Below are 14,192 nucleotides of genomic sequence, written 5' to 3' on the forward strand. Positions count from 1 at the left end.
GTTTAGAAGCCACTGTATTAATAATAATTGGGGCCTTATGCTTCTGAGGCTGCTACAGGCCTTATGAACATTGTGTGTGTAGACATTTGCTAGACTCTCCTTGAAATTGACAGCCCAATCCTAGCCACACTTTCCTGGGAGTAGACCCCATTAACGCTAATGGGACTTCTGAGTAGACATGCATAGGATTAGGCTGACAGTCCCTAGAAACTACCCTAAGGGTTGTTCCCCCCAAACCTTTACAGTCATTCCAGGGTACCCAGAAGGCTGAAATGGAGAGCAAGATGTGCAGTTAGGGACTTCCAGGTCAGACAAAAGACTGAAACTGGGTTCACACGTTATCTACAGCACTCTAGAGAAACTCAGAAAAGGTGGCATTTTAATTTGGGGGTCTGAGGATTATCTCATAGCACAGGCTGGCATTCCAGCTAACAATTTTGTTCTGCAAACTGGGCAAGGGTGCTTGCAAAGTTAGGTTTTTAAAATAAATTTCAAAAACTTTTCATGACCCACCAAAATTCAGTTCCCGGCCCACGGTTTGGGAAACACTGGTGTAGTGGTTTGGGAGTCAAACGAAGATCTCGAAGGTCCGGGTTCAAGCCTCCTGGGTGACCTGAGGCCAGACTCTCTCCCACCTTGCAGAGGTTATGAGGACAAAAGGAGGGAGGGAACTATGTACACCACCCTGAGCACCTTGGAGGAAAGCGGGGGGGGGGGGAGTGGTTTAAAAAAGTGAAAAAGGGCTGCACAAATTTAAGTGCAGCCCTTCAGGTGGGAATGTGCGCAAACTGCAGAGAGCTGGGGTGCAATCAATCACTCTACCCCAGGGTACAGCAGGGGTAGCAAGCAAGTGAAACACATGCTAAGAACCAGGTGTAGTATCGATTTGGGAGTCAAAATCAGGCTACAATCCTATGCACGCTTTCCTGGGGGTGAGCCCCACTGAATTCAGGAACTGTGTACAGTTTGCAACTTGGAGGTTCGACCATTCATTCTGCCCCTGAGTACAGCAGGGGTAAGGACATAAGAACAGCCCCACTGGATCAGGCCATAGGCCCATCTAGTCCAGCTTCCTGTATCTCACAGCGGCCCACCAAATGCCCCAGGGAGCATAAGAACATAAGAGCAGCCCCACTGGATCAGGCCATAGGCCCATCTAGTCCAGCTTCCTGTATCTCACAGCGGCCCACCAAATGCCCCAGGGAGCATAAGAACATAAGAGTAGCCCCACTGGATCAGGCCATAGGCCCATCTAGTACAGCTTCCTGTATCTCACAGCGGCCCACCAAACGCCCCAGGGAGCACACCAGATAGCAAGAGACCTCATCCTGGTGCCCTCCCTTGCATCTGGCATTCTGACATAACCCATTTCTAAAATCAGGAGGTTGCGCATACACATCATGGCTTGTACCCCGTAATGGATTTTTCCTCCAGAAACTTGTCCAATCCCCTTTTAAAGGTGTCTAGGCTAGACGCCAGCACCACATCCTGTGGCAAGGAGTTCCACAGACCAACCACACGCCGAGTAAATAAATATTTTCTTTTGTCTGTTCTAACTCTCCCAACACTCAATTTGAGTGGATGTCCCCTGGTTCTGGTGTTATGTGAGAGTGTAAAGAGCATCTCTCTATCCACTCTGTCCATCCCCTGCATAATTTTATATGTCTCAATCATGTCCCCCCTCAAGCGCCTCTTTTCTAGGCTGAAGAGGTCCAAACGCCGTCACAAGCAAGTGAAACACACCCGGGGAACCTGGGTGTTGTAGTAGTGGTTTGAGAACTAGGATGGTGTAGTAGTGGTTTGGGTGTCCGAATCAGGCTGCCACACTTTCCTGGGGGTAAGCCCCACTGGCTTAAGTGGGCCTTACTTAAGAATATAAGAAGAGCCCCACTGGATCAGGCCATAGGCCAATCTAGTCCAGCTTCCTGGATCTCACAGCGGCCCACCAAATGCCCCAGGGAGCATAAGAACATAAGAACAGCCCCACTGGATCAGGCCATAAGGCCCATCTAGTCCAGTTCCCTGTATCTCAAAGCGGCCCACCAAATGCCCCAGGGAGCATAAGAACATAAGAACAGCCCCACTGGATCAGGCCATAGGCCCATCTAGTCCAGCTTCCTGTATCCCACAGCGGCCCACCAAATGCCCCAGGGAGCATAAGAACATAAGAGCAGCCCCACTGGATCAGGCCATAGGCCCATCTAGTCCAGCTTCTTGGATCTCACAGCGGCCCACCAAATGCCCCAGGGAGCATAAGAATATAAGAGCAGCCCCCCTGGATCAGGCCATAGGTCCATCCAGTCCAGCTTCCTGTATCTCACAGCGGCCCACCAGGGAGCACACCAGATCACAAGAGACCTCATCCTGGTGCCCTCCCTTGCCTCTGGCATTCTGACATAGCCCATTTCTAAAATCAGGAGGTTGCGCATACACATCATGGCTTGTACCCAGTAATGGATTTTTCCTCCAGAAACTTCTCCAATCCCCTTTTAAAGGCGTCCAGGCCAGTCGCCGTCACCACATCCTGTGGCAAGGAGTTCCACAGACCGACCACAGGCTGAGTAAAGAAGGTCTTCTGAGTAGACCTGCCTAGGATTGGGCTGCAGGACCTGAATGTGTACAGTTTTGCAGGGAAGTGGGCTGGGGGTGCAGCCAGGCACGCTGCCCCTGGGTAAAGCAGGGGTTACCCCTGCCTTCTAGCCCTGGGTGCCTGTTCCCCGGGCTTGTCCTCTCACCTGCTTTCCCAGGCGGGAGCGGCAGGGGGCGCTAGCCGGCCTTGTCTGCTGAGCTGCTCGGCCCGGGCCGGGGATGGAGCGGCCTGTGTTGCAGGAGGAGGAGCGGCAGCCGCGCAGTAGCAACAGCGGACGCCGAGAGAAGCCCTGGGAGGATCCAGCCGCGCGGCCGCCGCCTTGCAATCCGCAGCCATCCTCCCCCTGGAGCCCCCAGCCCCCTCCGCCACCCGGCTCCCCAGGCGCACCCGGCTCCCCTCCACCCCAACAGGTGGGTATTGGGGGGCGCAGGGAGGCCTGGGGGGCGCTGGGGGGCGGGTGGGCCAGGCAGCCCTAAGATGGAGCCTGGAGCAGGCCACTGCCTGGCAGGGATGCTCCAGCCTCCCTTAGCAGCCCCACACCCTGCCTCTCTCCCCCCCCACACACACACACACTGCCCCCTTTGTCTTCCAAGCCCCCCCCTCCCCACCCAAGCCCCCCCTTTCCTTTGCATGCTTTGCAAATAGGCACCTTGGGGGGCGTCTGGCTGGACCCCCCCCCCAATGAGTGCATGCAATAATGCACACCTATATTTGTGCTGTGCTTGGGGGGCCAGAGCTGGAGCTGTTGCAAAGGGGTCTGGATGGAAGGGCGTTGGTTTGCTTTGAAAGGTCTGCCCCACTCCTCCCCCCCCCACAACACCCCCCCCTTTTGCACAAGTTTCATCCCCAATATTATTATTTTTAATAAGCAGAATGCAACCTTTTGCAAAAGAAAAAAAATGTTGCATCCTGGGTTGGGAGCAAATGTGGGCCTCTTCCACCCCCCACCACCACCTCCCTATTTCCCCACCCCCACCCCAAAGCGTAACAAGAGGGGAGCAATTCTGTATACTCTGCATCCTCTATGGGTTGAGACTCCCCGATTTTTAATGTCATTTATTTGGGGGCTGGGTTTTAAAGCGGTGCCATTTTGCTGGTTGTTGTGCGTGTTTGTTAAATTCGTGTGCGACTGCCATTGTTTTGGTTGTGCGTTGTGGTTTGCAGAAGGCCTCGAAATGTGTGTGTGTGTGTGTTTTCATGTGTGGGTGGACGGCCGCCACCCACCCACACACACACACACACACACCACCCCAAACCAAAACCTCTCGCCTTGGGTTCGAACCTGGACCACATAACGCAAGACAATGATGCCCACTTTTGAGGGCACTGTCTGTCCTTACGCCCACACCTGGTGTTCTCCTGGAAAGGGCGTTTCGGAGGTACTTGTAGGGGGGGATGAAGGCGGGCCCACTCCCTTGTTTTTGTGTGGCAGGTGCAGAGGGCCAGGGAGGGAATTATTATTTTTTTAATTATTACCTTTTTTGGGGGGGGGAAAGAACTATTTAGATACCCACCGTAGACACCATTGCATTGGAGGTTTGGAGGTGCGATGTTTGCAAATGGCAACGTTGTGATTGTGGGGTGGATCTGTGGTTTCGGAAAGGATTCCTGTCCCGGAGACGGTTTGGGGCGAAGTGGGCCTTGAGGCTCAAGGGACCCCAAATGGGCGTGTGTGTATGTGTGTGTGTGTGTTCTCAGTAAGGGCGAGGTGCCCCCAAAGATCCGTCATGAGCATTTTTGGGCTGTGTTGTGTGTGGCTGCCGAGATGAGTTCCCGGAGGTGAAAGGAGATTATATACAGGGTGACCCCAAAGTAGGTGGACAGTAAATGATAACATTTATTCCACCTACTGTCCACCTACTTTGGGGTCACCCTGTATATATATGTGTGTGTGTGTGTGTGTGTGTGTGTGTATGCGTTGAATTCAGGTTTTCGTCGCAAACGGTTCCTGGTTGATAACCAAATGTTTGGGGAAAGTTCCGTCTGTGCAACTCCGGTGTAATACAAAGTGGGGATTGTAAGAAAGAGGTACGTGTGTATCCTTCAGGGCCCTGTATGCTTTACATTCCTTGGGTGGGGGCGCAGAAGGTGCTCCCTTTGTTTCCCAGGGTGAGGCCCCAATTTCAAGGTTGGCCTCTTTCCCCAGTTGGTTGCTGGTGGGACGGGAATTTGTAGGCTTTTTTGCCAGGTGCTGCGTTAAGTCCTATTGGGTTCTGTTCCCCGGCGTCCGTTGAGTTCTGCTGGAGTAAGTTTCACGCCCACACGATGCCAATACGTTAAAAGATCAATAACCGCCCGTACAATGCTATATGGTGGTGTGTAGGTCCCTATATCTATACTCTAGGAAATTCAGCTTCCTTCTGGTATATGCTTTTTATTCCCCCCCTTTTTTTTTGGTTCCAGCCCTGGAAAAGGTGTGTGTCAACTTTTGGGGATGTGTGTGGGGGTCGTATTTCTCCAATTTGGGGTACCCCACACAAGCAAGTTCAGACTTTGTGAGTCATCAGGGGCCTATCTTGGACTGGTGACAGCTGCCTGCCTGAGTCCAACCCTTTGCCCATCTGTCCCAGCGGTGTCAGCACAGGCCAGCAGCATCTCCCCAAAGGTTTGGGAGAGGTTTGTTTGTCTTGTTCTCTCCACGTGGGGATTGAACCTGGGACCTTCCCCTGTGCAAGGAAGGCACTTCGCTCTCTCCCTGTGCACGTGATTTACTCTTGGGTAACTTTGCAGATGAGAAACTTCCCTTTAATGCGTTGTGGTTAAAATCATCTGAGTCTGTACTGGCGGGGTTCACACTTACCCCAGGGTGGGGTCTCTTGGTCCTTTGAATGCTGGAGACAAGCAACTAGGGAGGTTTGTAAATGTCCAGTGGGAGAATGGTTGCCAGACCCGAGGACGACTGGTCTGGTCTAGAGGCCACCCAACGCCAGAACTGAACCCTGATTTTTTCATGATGTCTCCTAACCTTTGACAGTAGAGACAGATTCTACTTTGATATGATAGAGACATACAAAATTATGCAGGGGATGGACAGAGTGGATAGGGAGATGCTCTTGACACTCTCACATAACACCAGAACCAGGGGACACCCACTAAAATTGAGTGTTGGGAGAGTTAGGACAGACAAGAGAAAATATTTCTTTACTCAGCGTGTGGTTGGTCTGTGGAACTCCTTGCCACAGGATGTGGTGACGGCATCTGGCCTGGACGCCTTTAAAAGGGGATTGGAGAAGTTTCTGGAGGAAAAATCCATTACGGGGTACAAGCCATGATGTGTATGCGCAACCTCCTGATTTTAGAAATGGGCTATGTCAGAATGCCAGATGCAAGGGAGGGCCCCAGGATGAGGTCTCTTGTTATCTGGTGTGCTCCCTGGGGCATTTGGTGGGCCGCTGTGAGATCCAGGAAGCTGGACGAGATGGGCCTATGGCCTGATCCAGTGGGGCTGTTCTTATGTTGTTATGTACTTTCTAGTCTAGTGTAGACCAAGCTCAGATCGGTCCACGTGTCCAAAACTGGCCAATCCTGGTTTACTGTAACCAGAATTTCAAAAGAAACCAGGGTCTGTGCCTAGGAGTCATAGAGTTGGAAGGGACCTTGAAGATCAGCTAGTCCAGCCCCCTTTATCAGTGCAGTCAACTGGAGCAGCATTCCTGATGGATGGAGGTCCAGCCTCTGCTGTCCAAAGCAGACTGTTTCCCATGCCGGGCAGGTGGTTCCCCCTTGTGCCTAACCTCAATCTACTTCCCTGTAGTTTCAACCCATTGACCTAGTCCTGCCTTCAGGAACCACAGAGAATAAGTCCTTCCCTTCTTCTGCATGGCAGCTTTTCAGACACTTGAAGGCAGCTGTCATCTCTCCTCTCCTAGCCCTTCCTCATCGGACTTGGTTTCCAGACCCCTCACCATGTTAGTTGCCTACTTTCCCTCAAGAAAGATACTTTCCAGGTGCACCAGGGAGTTCCTTATCCTTGCAGCTGTTTCTGAGGTGATTTAATCCTTTATGCTTCCTGCTGGCTTTCCCCTTCTTATCACTTTCCCTTCCTTTTGCCTTGCCTTTTTCTTTGTGTCTCTTGTCTATTGTAAGTTCCTCTGGGCAGGGACCTGTCTGTCATCTACACTGTGTTGAAACATCACGTACAGAGATGACACTGTATTGAGGACTGCAATAAGATATACGTGCACCTGGAGGTGGTAACAACACAGTCCTGGAACGTGCTGGAATCCCTAGCATGTATGCACTGCTGAAACAGAGACGCCTGCGTTGGTTTGGTCATGTCCTGAGAATGGATGATGGGCGGAACCCAAAGGATCTCCTCTATGGAGAACTCGTGCAAGGAAAGCGCCCTACAGGTAGACCACAGCTGCGAGACAAGGACATCTGCAAGAGGGATCTGAAGGCCTTAGGAGTGGACCTCAACAGGTGGGAAACCCTGGCCTCTGAGCGGCCTGCTTGGAGGCAGGCTGTGCAGCATGGCCTTTCCCAGTTTGAAGAGACACTTGGCCAACAGTCTGAGGCTAAGAGGCAAAGAAGGAAGGCCCATAGCCAGGGAGACAGACCAGGGACAGGCTGCACTTGCTCCCGGTGTGGAAGGGACTGTCACTCCCGAATTGGCCTTTTCAGCCACACTAGACGCTGTTCCAGAACCACCTTTCAGAGCGCGATACCAGAGTCTTTCGAGACTGAAGGTTGCCAATACAAGGAGGTGGTAGGACCCCTGCTGCAGAAAGTATTGAAGGTGTGAAGGCCTGGGGTGTGGAGAAGGAAACTGGGAAATATGGCAAAAAACTTAAGGGAAGGGGCAGGGGAGTTCTGAATATTTGTGCTTTTCTTTTTTCAGCCTGACATCTTTAGATGTCACCTCTTCGGACAGCAGGTGGGAGTGCCATTTAGGGGGGGTCTCCCCCATGTAGCAGAACCCTTTTGTATCAGCGGGAATGGATCTGACATGCAGCCTGGATTTTGACTGTTCTGCCAACCATTGCCGTGGGTCATGGCTCTCTGGGTTAACGCAGACAGGGGTGATGGTCTGTCTTTGCCACTCTGGCAGGGATACTGGTCCATCTTATTATCTCTATGGTGATAGAGAAGCATAGGCAAGGATGCTTCTCTCTCTCTGCTTGTCCGTGGTGGAAACTCAGCATTTATGGCAACCTGTTCGGTTGTTCAACCAGAAGTGCCCCCAAAATGCTTTGGTTTGGAACCCAGCCCCCTTGGTCAGATGGGAGTGTGCTTGACCTTGGTCCAAGGAAAGAGCTGTTGGAGACCAGCCAAGGAAGCTGTCTGGGGCAGAAAGTTTTAATTCTCCAAGAACGACACCGGGGTCAACCAGTGGAACTGGCTGGCGGGAGATTCAGAACGGCCAAAGGAGGGGCAGTGCTACACACCGGGGCATTGTGAGCTGTGACACTCATTGCCACAAGATAGAGTGACGGCCATGCACTTAGCTGGCTTGAAGGAGTGTTGGGCCAAATCATGGAGGACAAGGTTGGTCAATGGTTACGAATCCAGATGGGTTTGTGGTCCCGCGGGCTGCAGTCTGGATTCTGCAGATACCCAGTGGCTAGGGAGAGAGATACCTTCATCTTACAGGCTTCCCTGGGGTGAGGTCCACCGTGGGGAAGAGGATGAGGAAGTAAATTAGCTTGAACCCCATCTTGGCAGGGTTTTTCTTAAGACTGCTGAACCCTGAGCGCCGCTGACCAAGGGGGTGGTTGGCATGCCGTCCTCCACTTGCCCTCATAACAAGTGCTGGGTTTTGCAGTGGCAACCCAAGACCGCCAAGCTCACCCTGGCATATCAACATGGTTACCCAGAGTCCCGGCTGCCTCAGATCTTAAGTGCTTCGTGCTCCTTATTTTCTCTGTCTCTCTAATCTTGACAGCCGTGAAGGGTGGCGAAGATAACCTTCCACCTTCGATGGGATTTGAATGCCCAGCCTGACAGCTTAGAGACAGGCCCTGGAGTCATTTCGCCCACCAAGGCTTTCTCTGGGTGATCAATCTGGTTTTTGTTCAGCCGCTGCCGCAAATGGGGACAAACCAAATGGGATCCCTGTCTGAAATCAGGCTGGTGGAAACTGCCTTCCAAATGACTGTGCTTCTCCCACCCCGCCATAGATTTGCACGTCCGTGCAAAGAACTTCTGCATCGGTGGGCAATCAGTTTGTCCAGAGCAGGCTGATCCATGGGAGACAGAGGGTGCCCTCTTTTTTTTGGCCGAGTCGCACCCTCCAAATCCAACCCTTCGTTGGGGAGAGACCTCACCTGATGGTCCCCAGCCTTGGCCACTGTTCAGAGAGTGCGGGCCTGGGTGGCCCCTTACTCCTGGGAGACCCAGAGAGGGAGCTTTCCATAGGTGGCTTTACAGGGTGGGGGGCTCCCTAAGAACACAGAAATGAATATTATTTTGAAATGAAAATGATTTTAGGAATGGGTTAAGTCAGAATGCCAGATGTAGGGGAGGGCACCAGGATGAGGTCTCTTGTTATCTGGTGTGCTCCCTGGGGCATTTGGTGGGCTGCTGTGAGATAGAGGAAGCTGGACTAGATGGGCCTATGGAAAAATCCATTATGGGTTACAAGCCACGATGTGTATGTGTAACCTCCTGATTTTAGAAATGGGCTATGTCAGATGCAGGGGAAGGCACCAGGATGCAGGTCTCTTGTTATCTGGTGTGCTCCCTGGGGCATTTGGTGGGCCGCTGTGAGATACAGGAAGCTGGACTAGATGGGCCTGTGGCCTGATCCAGTGGGGCTGTTCTTATGTTCTTAACTACAATTCCCAGGAAGCCTTGCAGGTCTCTTGTTGTCTGGTGTGCTCCCTGGGGCATTTGGTGGGCCGCTGTGAGATCCAGGAAGCTGGACTAGATGGGCCTATGGCCTGATCCAGTGGGGCTGTTCTGATGTTCTTAACTACAATTCCCAGGAAGCCTTGCAGGTCTCTTGTTGTCTGGTGTGCTCCCTGGGGCATTTGGTGGGCCGCTGTGAGATCCAGGAAGCTGGACTAGATGGGCCTATGGCCTGATCCAGTGGGGCTGTTCTTATGTTCTTATGAATAGGACTGCAGATCACAAGAAAAAGGGAGCATCTGAGCTGAGCATGCTTGCCCGACCCTCCCAGGAGCTGTGGGATTCGGTGGGGTGCCTTGTGGAGGGGCGGCCCAGCTAAATATAGGGGAGGGGGGCCTGCAGAGTGGAAGCCCAGTTGAGCTGGGGAGATGCCATGTTCTCTTGCAGGTCCCTCTCGCAGTGTTATATAACGAACGCATACAAACAATGCCGCGGAAGTTGTCGGCTTACCTGTCCGCACCTACCAAAGTGTGTTAATTATTTGTTATACTTCGGCAGCCTGCAGGAAAAACCAGAACCAGAACTCGCTCTCGGTTCACTTCCCCCGGCACGATTGCCCTGAAACCAATTGTGCTGGAAGTGGGTGGTGGTTTTGCAAACCACTTCCTGTTTTCTTAGGGTGTGACTTGGGTATGCCATAGCTGGGGAGGGGGTGCAGGAGGTCCTTTGTGGTTGTAGCCCCCCCCCTTGGGTTATTTTAGGTCTCCGCTTTTCAACTTCCTTTCTTTCAAGCCAGGATTTTAAGCAAGGCTCTAGGTGGGCACCAGCAAGCTTGGTGGCGCCCAGTGGGGTCTTGTTGGCAATGCCCCCGGGCCTTCTTTTCATGCTCACGGTTGCGCATTAAATGCTAAATTGCGCTATTTTGCGTGGCTGTGTTTGACAAATGCAAAAGCGTTGTGTTGATAAGCAGTCAACCAAACCTTCATTAGGCATAAACATTTGATAGGTGAGAACTCTGTACAGAAATCGTAGAGACTATAAACCTAAATAGTACACAAATATATGTATAAGTGCACACCTATGTGTACACACAGATACAACGTACATTACTTTTTGCAAACATGAATTATTTAAAAGACCGAAACAATCAGTTACTCTGCGGTATTGATAAGCATTGTATTGACCCTTCTTTTTTTTTTAATGTTCTCAAGTTTTAATTCTTTTGTATTTTTTAGGATCAAATAACTTGCAAATTTCCAGGCCCACCTGCTGTTTGCCTACTGGTGTTCAGAATTTAAGGCCGTGGGCCTGGTTTGACTTGAGACGTGGCCCTTTGGGCGTCCGGCCTAGCTAGAACCTCTTTAGGTGTGGGCCCCTGAGCTTATGCAGAGTGCCTTTTTGCTCACCCCCAACGCACCAGGCCTGGAGAATGAAGGGGAATGGCTTCTCATCTAGAAAGTGTGGCTTTCAGACAGGTGTCCCAAGCTCTTTCTCTTTTGAAAGGTCATTGTTTTAAACAACAGCAAAATCAAGCACTTTGTTACACACAACACCAACTGTGTAAACATCATTTACACAGTTATATCCATGCTGGTGAGCTGGGTCTGTTGCAGGTTGCAGGTTTTTCAATGAAGTTATTGTGTATATATATGACCTCTGGGTTTGGGAGCACCAGGGCTTGTCCTGGTTTGTGAAAGAGTTAATGCTTCAGTTAACTTTCAGTTAACTTTCTCCTGGGGGCTGGGGATAAGAATAGGCCCTCAGTTTGGCTGTACTTGTCGTAAGAGGCGACTAAACAGCCAGCCACCGGGTAGATGGGACTCTACCCGGTCCCATCCAGGTCCATTCTCTGTTCTCTACCCGGTCCCATCCAGGTCCGTTCCAGGGGGTTACATGGGGTGAGTTGGAAGTCCATAAGTCACTATATTCAAGGCTAGAGCGAGACACGCTCACTCTCGCCTTGCACGTGGCCAGCAGTGCCAGGCCAGGCTTCTTCCGCTGAGGGCAGCCTCCGGTTGCGGGTCCTGGATCCAGGGGGTCCTCCGTGGGTGGCCTCCACGGTTGTCGCCGGCGTGACTGGCTTCTGGGTGGTCAGCCTGGGAAGGCAGCTCATCTGAGAGAAGGAAAACTCTGATCCCAAACTCCACTGCCTTGTGGCTACATCCAGTTATGGAAAAGGCTTCAGGAGTCAACCTCGAGGCAAAATCCGGAGCCGGAGTCCCTGAGGCAGTTCGTGGCTGAACACAGTCACGTTCTGGCAACTCCTGCGACACCGCTGGAACCAACCGCATTGGCCTCTGCCTTTCCATTGGACCATTTCAGCGACGTGGAGAGGGGGAATTTGCTGCATGGGAAACAGTCTATCCTCCATATCTACTTTACCCAGGCTTCGCGCACTGGAGAGGACACTCTGTTCCAGAACACTATTCAGAGCGTGATACCATAGTCTTCCAAGACTGAAGGATGCCAACAATGCTTCAGTTGTTTGCAGTTTTGGAAAATCTTTATGATCTGGAGGCAGTTCATGGCCTGGCATTATTCCATACATGGGTCTCCTAAAACTATCCAGGGGCAGAGGTTTGCAGCTGGTGGGTCAGCACTTTGTGGCTAGGACTCAGGTGGGCTTCGGCCGTGGTGTTGCCCCTATTTTGCGTTGAGTCCTGCACAGGTTGGATAGTAGCCAGAGGTGGCGGTCCTGGAGGAAGCCATAGAACCAGAGGGTTTTAGTTGGAAGGACTCTTGGAGGTCATCTAGTCCAGCCCTCTCTTTGGTGCAAGAGACGACTGCATTCCTGACCAGTGGCCATCCAACCTCAACTTGAAGACTTCCAATCGAAAAGCCCACCATTGCGCAAGGCAGACAGTTTCAGTGACAGGTAGCTCTTTCAGCGAGGCAAGTCCTCCTTCTGTCCAGTCTTAAGTCACTGAGCTGTGACTTCCACCCACTGGTTCTCACCCTGCTTCTTGTCTGTGTGTGATAGCCCTTCAGGTGCGTGAAAGCAGTTCTCTTCTCTCCCCCTAGTCTCTCTCCTGCAGGCTAAACACACCCAGCTCTTTTGGGGCTTGGTCTCGAGGCCCCTCACCAATTTAGTTGCCCTGCTCCGAACCTGCTCCTTGAATGAATCCCACTTCATAAGAACAGCCCCACTGGATGTTCTTATGGCTCGCTGAAAAATGTTGGCCAGGGTCCCATTTTGCATCACAGTCGATATGAAAAGGTAAATAAAACCTTTTCAAGCTTTATAGTTGCTTACCAGGTATAAACAGAGAGGATGAAAACACAAGTTCTCCTGGTCAGGGTGAGTAAACAAGCTTAAGAATTTTCAATGCTTCTTAAATATGGTGGCTCTCAAACCCCTGAAGTTTATTATATGTGGCTCTGAGTAAATAAGCTTGAGAATTTTCAATGCTTCTTAAATATTGTGGCTCTCAAACCCTTGAAGTTTATTATATGTGGCTCTGAGGTTAAGCAGGTTTGGCCAGCCCTAGTGCTATGGGGGTGCTCGAAGCCTGTGAATTTCTGCTTTGTTTGGGATCTGTTATCTTTATTGATCAGATATTGTGGCTGTAAATATTGACTAGCGCTCTGACCGGCATCCTGCGCTTCTGCTGTATTTATTCTACTACCGTATCGCTGAATCCTCCTGGCGCCGTTTGTTCTCCGCCTGATGCGTTTTGAAGCAGTCTCCACCGGTGTGAGGGCAGGGCCTCTCCCATGTGGCCGTCTCCCAATTCTTTCTGTAACGGGGAGATTCCACATTTAGCTCTCCATCGTAGGGGTCCTGAAATGGGTTTTGCTAAGCGAAGGTGGGACTTTTAGAGGAAGGGCGGAGAACCCAAGAAAGGGTGAGCTGAAACGGACAGTTGGCTTTTTTTTCCCTTGGCTTGATTCTGATATCTGAGGTTGGCTGGGGGGGAAATGATTTTGGAGGGGTGGGTGCAGGGAGGAAGGATCGCCCCTCCCTCCTGAATACCCCCTCTGTGATTTATTCTGCACTCTTAGCCCTTACACGTGGTCGATGTGACCCTCATTTGAAGCTGCGGGTCTGCTACTGTCATGTGCTACTTGGCCGTCTTTGGGGGTACAGCGAACCCTTGCGTGTTGTCTACCTGTATTACTGTATCGAGATCCAGCACACACTGTCTCTGGGGTTTGCACTGGGCACTGCCCAGGTCATAGAATTCAGCCTTCTGCGTGAGTCGAGGGGCCTCCTCTGAATCTTTTGTACAGTGCCAGCACACCATCCAGAGTCCCAGCGCACCCCAGGCCCCCAGCGGGGCCTGCCTCTCGTCAAAGCTTCCCGATGGCAGCCTTCTCCTCGAGGGCGTGAGCCGCGGCAGTTGTCTGCTCCCTCCCCTGTTGCTTCTTTAGTGTGTCGAGCTGGGATTTTGCAGCAGGTCTGTTGCTACGGTTTCTTTTTGGCAGCTCCAGACCATGGTCTGTTTCGCTGGCTTGCTGTGTGTGTGTGTGTGTGTGTGTGTGTGTGTGTTTCTATTCTCCATTAGCCAGCTGACACCTGCTGCTGCAGCGAACCCTCCTGCTATTGGGGAGGGGGAGTGGTCTGGGGAATTGCGCTTGTCAGTGGGGGAGCTCTGAGCAGAGCAGGCAATGAGTCACTGCATTCTGTTGGGTGGAAAAAGCATCGATTCAATTAAGTTGCCAGGCTGGCTGGTTTGTGTCCTGTTGGGTTCGCTGCTTGCCTGTTGCTCCTGAGGCCCCCCTGGTGGTTGCCTGCAAGATTGGAACCGCCTTTGGGAGCCTGGAGGTGGGCAGGTGGGGTTTCCCATGGCACCCAATCCGTGTGCCCTGCTAC

At 51.9% G+C, this 14,192-nt stretch overlaps 1 protein-coding gene across 1 annotated transcript in view; it reads left to right on the plus strand.

The window, feature by feature from the left end:
- The first annotated feature begins 2,865 nt into the window (after positions 1-2,865).
- PRRC2B (proline rich coiled-coil 2B) overlaps positions 2,866-14,192 on the plus strand; it is a 39,336-nt gene continuing 28,009 nt past the window's right edge. Inside the window, 1 exon segment of the mRNA XM_066610755.1 lies at positions 2,866-3,000. The gene's annotated coding sequence lies outside the window, so the exon portion shown is untranslated.

This window comes from Tiliqua scincoides, chromosome 16, assembly GCF_035046505.1.
Source record: "Tiliqua scincoides isolate rTilSci1 chromosome 16, rTilSci1.hap2, whole genome shotgun sequence".
Classification (NCBI taxonomy): Eukaryota; Metazoa; Chordata; class Lepidosauria; order Squamata; family Scincidae; genus Tiliqua; species Tiliqua scincoides.